At 48.5% G+C, this 8223-nt stretch overlaps 1 protein-coding gene and 1 pseudogene across 6 annotated transcripts in view; both read left to right on the forward strand.

The window, feature by feature from the left end:
• Positions 1-8223, forward strand: part of PC (pyruvate carboxylase) — a 113817-nt gene that overhangs the window by 51526 nt on the left and 54068 nt on the right. The window lies entirely within an intron of this gene.
• Positions 7265-8103, forward strand: LOC109384209 (L-lactate dehydrogenase A chain pseudogene; annotated as a pseudogene).

Below are 8223 nucleotides of genomic sequence, written 5' to 3' on the forward strand. Positions count from 1 at the left end.
ATTGCTCGATGCAGCTTTCGAGCAAGTTCTCTGGCTTTCCCCCAATAATTGGAAGTTTGCTTTTCTAAATCCCGTTCAGGATCTTCCCATCTGGCAATCCTCATCCAATGTTTAGCATGGCCTTCACCAACCAACATATGGTTCAGCTGGTACAAATCAGAAAACCCAGGCTGATAAGCTTGAATAGTACTATCAAATTCCTTAGCAAACTTATTAGAATCCTCAGTTACTATAGGAAACTCCTTTACAATGACTCGTAACTCAGCTTTGGTCCAGGGGATGTAAGAAACATGGGGCTTATTAGGATCTCCAGAGGGTTTAATCTTAAATGGAAAAGTACTGATAGGTTCTGAGGAAGAAGAGAGAGAGTGAGATTAGAAAGAAGGTGTCGCTGGGGTTTGAGTCATAGGTGGGGGCGAAAAAGAGCAAGATGGCGTCGTAGACGAGAGAGATGTCAAAGAAGCAGTGGGGGAAGGGCAAGGCAGTGTTGTAGAGAAAGAGCAAGAGGTTTTAGACGCCATTCTGTCTCTTTTAGAATTTTTAACAGTCTGTTAACTTTGACACTATTTTGTAAGCTGACAACTTTAGATTTGCAGTCCTGTTTGGCAGCCTCCCTGTACCACTCTAAATATGCATTCCATTCCTCTTTCTCAATTACAACACTGTTACCATCCAATTTAGTTTTTAGAAATTCAAGTTTAGAAATCTCAAAAGTTCCCCAAAGTGGCCACTGATTTCTAGGATTACTCTTAGATCTGCCCATTTAGTTAAATATGTGCACGAAAATTCTCTGCGGTTTGCAAACATGTATTTGGCCGGTGTCCCTGGAGGAGGGACAGTTTTAGAAGGCTTGGATATTCAAGATCCCATTTTAAAGGCTGGGCCCAAAACAATTTATAGCTCTTATAACCTGCAGGTCTTCAGCTCACCTCACTCTGGAACAGTCTGATCACTGAGAACCAGGCCAAAGGCTAAAAGCCAGTTCCAGGTGAATAACCTACTCTTAGGGAGTTGAAGTTACAGGTTGAACTGACACTGGGCCAAAATCAGTTCACAACTCGAGCAAACCGGGACTCCTCGGTTTGCTCCACTCTCACTCTGGAACAGCCTGATCGCTGGGAATCAGACCGAAGGCAAGAGCCAGTTCCGGGCAAATAACCAACTCTCAGGGAACTCAGTTATTGGCTGAGCTGCGTGGCACTCCGTTAACTTTTCACTGAGACAGCACGATCTAACATCGGCTAAACTGACCAATTTCAGTACAAATAACCTTTTACCCCAAAGGGACGTTAGGCAAAGGCCAGTTTTTGTCTCAAAAAGAAACAGAGCCTGCTTTCCAAAGAAAGCAAGCCAACGTGCCACAAGTACAGACAAACAAATAGGCCTTAAAGCATTCACACACACACACACACACACACACACACACAACGAACAAAACAAACAAACGAAAGAAACAAAACAGAAAAATTTTAAAAATTCCCGAACAAAACCTGGAGAACACCAGACACAAAGGCCTGTTGGTTCAGATCCAGAAGAGAAACCTACCCGAGGCCTCTAAGTCGGGGATCAAAAAGTCGAGTGAAACAGCTCAGTTCAGCGCCATAGCTTTTTGCTCACTGGTCAGAAGTCATCGGAGTTCCGTACCTCTCTGGATCCCAGATAAGCCCCCAAAATGTTGAACTGGTGAAAAAGAACTCTCCAAGTAATCCACAAAAGAAATGGTTTATTCGGGAAAAGAAAAAAAAGCAAGACCACCACCACAGTGCGGAAAGCACACCTCCTACACGGAGCCCCTACCAGCAGTCCACGGGGAGGCAGAAAAAAGACCCGGGTTTCAAGATGGCTAACCCCTTTATTATGATCCCACCCCCAGAATTACCGTAAGGATGAACAGGAAGTCAGGATTATAGGGTTAACAAGGGGCCCAGCCTCACCCGTAGTCCTCCCAACTCTATGGTTAAGCATCTTAAGATGCTAGTTCATTTTATCACCCGCAATGTGTGTTATGGGCAGTAGGGGCTCAGTAAACACTCGATGGCTCCGATTGTATGAAATCTGATCATAGTCCTTTGAGTGTGTATTGTGGTTTACAGTTTATGAAACTGAAGGGACAGCCTGAAATTTCACATACAACAGATTGCTTAATTGTCAGCCCTCTGTGCTGGAGGATAAAGCCATTATTTATAGATGGGCTAACAGGTTTGTAACTGTCTTGTAACACTTCTGACACCAAATATGTGGATTTTTTTCCTTACACCAACCAATTCTCCAATTGTCTGTGGACACCAACTGGGTGTCCTACAACTCAGTTCAGTCCTGACACTAACCACCCGGAGTTAGCGCAGACTCCACAGGTGAAGGGCTCAGCCCCACAGGCTGCCCCCACTCCAGATGCCAATGGGAAGTCCAGGCCTCCCTGCACTTCCGACGGACCGGGACATAAACCGGAGGTTCCCATGAGCCCCACCCCAGTTTAGATGATTTGCTAGAACTGCTCATAGAACGCAGAAAAGTGCTTTACTTACTATTACAGATTACTATAAGGGACGCAGGTGAAGAGGTACAGAGGGCAAGGACTGGAAGGGCCCCGAGTGAGGAGCTGTTGTCCCCGTGGGGTTGGGGTGCCATCCTTCCCACACATGGATGCTTCACCAACCCAGAGGCTCTCAGAACGCTGTCCTTCGGAATTTTTGTGGAGCTTCCATTATGTGGGCATGGTTGATTAAATGTTTGGCGGTTGCGATTAATCAACCTCTAGCCCTTCCTGCACCCCCCCAAGGTGGGGGTTGAAAGTTCCCACCCTCTCATCACAAGGTTTGTTCCTCTGTCAGCCAGCCCCCATCCTGCATCCATCTATGGGCCCACCAGGAGTCACCGCTTTAGCACAAAGTCAGGTGTGGTTGAAAGGGGCTTATTACGGACAACAAAAGACGTTCCTGTCTTCTCTACCATCCAGGAAATTACTAGGGGTTTAGGAGCTCTGTGCCAGGAACCCGGGACAAAGGCCAAATTATATATTTTTTACATATCACAGTGTCACACAGGTGCAGAGAGGTAGTGATCCCCAAGGTCGTGGTGGCAAAACTGGAATTTGAACCTGAGTTTCCTGACTAGGGCCTTGCCCTTTCCATGGAATCACAGCGGCCCAGGGTCCAGGGCAGCGGATGGGGCCCACGGCCCCCACCTCTGCTTCCTCAAGGCTTCTCCTGCCCTGTGTTGGGGGGAGGTTACTGCTTGACCTCACCTGACCAGCATCCCCTGCCCCCCAGGACCCTGGCTGCTTTCCCCTTTATCCTTCCAAAGCTCCAGCTTGGTGGGATGTTGACATAGGAAAACAGCTGCTTGAAAGAGCAGTGAGGTGTGGCGTTTGGAGGAGTTCAGGAAGTGGTGCTGGGAATGGGGTGTAGCAAGCAGGTGGGCCTGGAAAGCCCCATTTTCCTTATCTGTAAGATGGAGAGACTCCTGCCCTCCCTCCGGGTCAAGGTTGCTCCTAATAGCTAATAAGAGTGTCCATTAAAGTACCTTATAAATTGCAGCAAGCCGTAAGAATATTGTTAAGTATAATCATAGTATGCAGGTTACAACTCAATGAAACCGTCATATGGAATAATACCCACCTCACAAGTGTTCGGGGGATGACCTGGGTGGTGCCTCTTCCAGGGCCTGGCGCTTAACAGACACTTACAGCTACTATTAATTATTGTTTTTGTAACTATTATAAGACATGACCTCTTCCTTCAGATGGGGGGTTGTGGCACTGGGAAGGCGTCCTGGCGTAGGTACCCTTGGGGTTGGGGCTGAGAAGACGGGAAAGGCAGTTTGTCGCCTGGGACTTTTATGATTCACTTTCTACCTCGCTCCAAACCCAGTTTTCCCTTAAGGTCTAAAATTCTCAGGGTGCCCCTTCCTCCCGGGGAATTTTCAGCAACCTAACTTCTCACAGTTGAGAAACTATTATATTCCAATGAGCACACCCCCTGCTCCTGGTGAGCAGAAAAGTGAGTCTTGGCAAGTCAGAACCTGCTCAGTAGGTGACAGGCAGCTGCCGGAGGTCCTGGCAGGCCACCCTGCTCCCTTCCCCACCTGGGCCTGCGCTTCAGGGCAAAGGTCACTGGGAGTCTGTGAGCCGCTGATCATTTCTGCAGAATTCTGAAACCACCCCGGGCAGTTTCCGCTCCTCTCAGCTGGGTGCTCAGGCAGACTGTCACCACCAATGGGTAGCATGACTGTGACCAGGAAGGGCTGTGGTAGATGGGGGACAAGGGACAGACAGGCGTGGGTGGGACTGTGACCCAGCTGGGGGGTGAGGAGGCCCTTCACGGTGACCAGAAGCCTGGGAGTGGCTGGGCCAGCTTGATGGTTGAGGAGGAGTAGTTGGAGGTTGGCAGGCAGAGAAGAGGGGGTGTTAACTAGTAACTAGACTGGCTGACAGATCTTAAACCTACCTGCGGGCGGTGCCTGGGAAGCAGGACAGTGTCTAAGGCCCAGTCAGGGACCGTGGGCCACCAGACAGAGTACGAGTGCCTTTGAGCTTTGAGACTGTGGCCAAGCTATTTATCCCGAGTTTCTGCTTGCTTCCTGACAAAGCTGTGGCCATGACACCTGCCTTACAGTGTTCCTGATGGTTAATGAGATAACGAGAAGCACTTAATGCAGTGGCTGGCACGCAGTAGTAAGCCCACGCAAACCGTATCAGTGGTCTGGATGCTTTGCCGTGTGGCTGTGGTCATTAGCATGAAAACCTGCAATAGTGGAGGCCCAGGACTCCATCCCTGGCCCAGGTTTTGTGTTCAAATCCCAAAACAAAGGGTGAAAGGTCAGATCAAGAAGATACAAAGGTATATTTTCAAGGGGTTAAGGATAGGGAGGGAAAGCAGCAGCACCCACAGTCAAGGTCATGTCCTGTCTGGGTCACTTTCTTCCCTTCAGGAACTGAAGCTCTTTGCCACTGAATTCCTTCACCGTTTCCTTGGCTCATGGACTTGGCATTTCGGTGGTCAGTTTACCCAGAGATCTAAGTTTTCACACTGAGCGAGGTCCCACAGTGCCTTCCTCTGTGGGGATGTGTGGGGTGTGGGTGTCTAGCAGAATAGCAGTGAAGGCTGGCCAGGAATATCGAAGGTCACACATCAATTCTGAAAAACTGAAGCAGCCAACATTAAGTCAGGCACCCAACAAAGGCAGTTGAGTCACCCAGGGAGTAGCAACAGTGGGAAGCCATTACTACCACTAGGCTTGAAGGGGTGGAGCCAGAAAATAGTGTTTACTCAGACTCGAGAGGGTTGACAGCATGGAGGCAGGGACTGTCATAGTGGCAGGACGCAACCCCAGACAGGACTGTGGCACCAGAGCCAGTAGGGAGTGGAGAAGATATACCCCATGTTCTCTTTCTCTCCCCGCCCTCTCTCTCCCGTCCATGCCTCCCATTGGCTGAACCAGTGGGAAGCCAGCCAGCGAGGGAGCAGGGAGCACAGGGGTAAGCGTCCCTGGACTCAGAGCAGAGGTGAGATGGGGGATGCAAGGAGGTGAGCAGAGAGGAACCAACCAGGAAGCCTGTCTGTCCTAAAGGCTCAGTCCTGGTGGAAACATTGACTCAGCAGGTGTGACAAGCTGGGGTACGACAGCCATGGCCTTCTAAGGGTCAGACCAGCTGCTGCTTTGGGGGAGGGTCTACCTCCAAAGCAAAATTAGTCACCAGTTTCAAATTTGGTTATCTAGGGCAATTAGGAAAGGTAATGAAGTGAAAGGCAGACGGGTTGCAAAGGAAGAAGTATCTTTACTTGCAGCTGACATGATGTCCCATAGGGAAACCTAAGGAATCCACTAAAAATCTATTAGAACTAATAAGTGAACTCGACCAGCTTGCAGGACACGAGATCAATATACAAAGATCAATTGTATTTCTGTACTGTAGCGGTGAGCAACCTGAAAATGAAGACAGTTACATCTGCAAGAGCATCAAAAAGAATTAAATACTTAGGGATAAATTTAGCAAAGAAAGCGTAAAATGTATGCTCTGAAAACTGTAAAACATCGTTGAAAAACATCAACGAAGACCTGAATAAATGGAATCCCCGTTTGTGAATCAGAGGACTTAATATTGTTAAAATGGCAGTATTCCCCAAATCGATCTACAAATTCAAAGCAATCCCTCACACAATCTCAGCTGCCTTTATTTGCAGAAATTGACAAGATGATTCTAAATTTACATGGAAATGCAAGGATACCAGAATAGCCAAAAGAATCTTGAAAAAGAACGCAGTTGGAGGACTCATACTTCCTGATATCAGAGCTTACTGCAAAGCTCCGGTAATCAGGACAGCATGGTCCTGGCGTAAGGACAGAGAGACCTATCAGCAGACCAGAACTGAGAGTCCAGAAAGAAATCCTCACATTCACAGTCAATTGGTTTTTGACAAGGGTGCCAAGACAGTTTGATGAGGGAAAGAATAGTCTTTTCTTGCTTTTTTTTTTTTTTTTAAATTGGGGAATTGGGGGATGGGAACAGCGCTGGGGAATTGGGGTAAGGGGAACAGACAAGTTGCTGTCCTTTTGTTCTTCAGTCTAGTTGTGGAGGACGTTGCTTCACTGGCCCAAGTTGGCACCATCATTGCGCTCTTCCCGGGCGAGGCAGATCAGTCGCCGGCTTCTGGACGGCCGCTCACGGCGGCTGTTGGCTGCTCATGCTGGCTGCTGGCCTCTCACGCTGGCTGCTGGCTATACATGGTAGCCCATCGCAACGCACTGCAGCAGGGGCTGTAGTCTACACCGTTGCCAGTGACTCATGGCAGCCCAGCTCCAGGTCGAGCTGTTGTTCAGCATCTTAGCTGTAGAGGGCAGCGTCACTGGCTCTCATATGTGGGATCCGAACCGGGGCCCTCTGGGGTCCCAAGCCAGCTCTTAACCACCGTGCCACTCGGTCGGCCCAAGAATAGTCTTTTTAACAAACGGTGCAGGAACAACTCGATATCCACATGCAAAAGAATAAAGTTGGGTACTGAGCAGCTACTGCCAAGTCCTGATCCAACACCCCGTGCCACAGATGCCTGCCCACCTGCCGTGAACTCCCGATTCCTTTTGGTTCTCAGTCCAGTACAGCAACTCTCAGGAGTCAGCTGATTATGAATCTTCTTAAGGAAGAACAGAGCCCCCAGAATAAGATACAGTCATTGGGGTTGGTGCTGTTGGCATGGCCTGTGCCATCAGTGTCTTAATGAAGGACTTGGCAGATGACCTCGCTCTAGTTGATGTCATGGAAGACAAATTGAAGGGAGAGATGATGGCTCTCCAACATGGCAGCCTTTTCCTTAGAACACCAGAGACTGGCTCTGGCAAAGACTAACTAGACTGACTGCAAACTCCAAGCCGGTTATTATCACAGCTGGGGCACATCAACAAGAGGGAGAAAGCCATCTTAATTTGGTCCAGCGTAACATGAACATCCTTAAATTCATCATTCCTAATGTTGTAAAATACAGCCCCAACTGCAAATTGCTTATTGCCTCCACTCCAGTGGATATCTTAACCTATGTGGCTTGGAAGATAAATGACTCTCCTAAAAACCGTGTTATTAGAAGTGGTTGCAATATGGATTCAGCCTGGGTCTGTTACCTAATGGAGGAAAGGCTGGGAGTTCATCCATTAAGCTGTCAGGGGTGGTGGGTCCGTGGGGAGCATGGAGACTCTAGTGTGCCTGAATGGAGTGGCGTGAATGTTGCTGGTATCTCCCTGAAGAGCCTGCACCCTGAATTAGGCACTGGTGGTGCAGACAGGGAACAGTGGAAAGAAGTTCCTAAACAGATAATTGACAGTGCTTATGAGGTAATCAAACTAAAGGCTACACATCGGGGGCCATTGGACTACCTGTGGCAGATGAGGAAGAAAGTGTAACAAAGACTCTCAGGCAGGCACACCTAGTTTCCACCATGATTAAGGACCCCTGGGGACTAAAAGATGACGTCTTCCTTAGTGTTCCTGGCATCTTGGGGCAGAACGGAATCCCAGCTGTTGAGACGGTGACTGACCCCATTTGAAGAAGAGTGCAGATACACTTTGGGGGTCCCAAATTAGCTGCAGTTTTAGTTTCCTGATGTTCCACTTTACTTCTAGGGTCCAACAGAGTTTTAGTGGGAGGTTCTGTATATTGTCCTTTTTTTAAAAAAAGATTTTTATTGGGGAATTGGGGGATGGGAACAGTGCTGGGGAATTGGGGGAAGGGGAACA

The sequence above is a fragment of the Hipposideros armiger genome, unplaced genomic scaffold (assembly GCF_001890085.2).
Source record: "Hipposideros armiger isolate ML-2016 unplaced genomic scaffold, ASM189008v1 scaffold_93, whole genome shotgun sequence".
In the NCBI taxonomy this organism is placed as follows: Eukaryota; Metazoa; Chordata; class Mammalia; order Chiroptera; family Hipposideridae; genus Hipposideros; species Hipposideros armiger.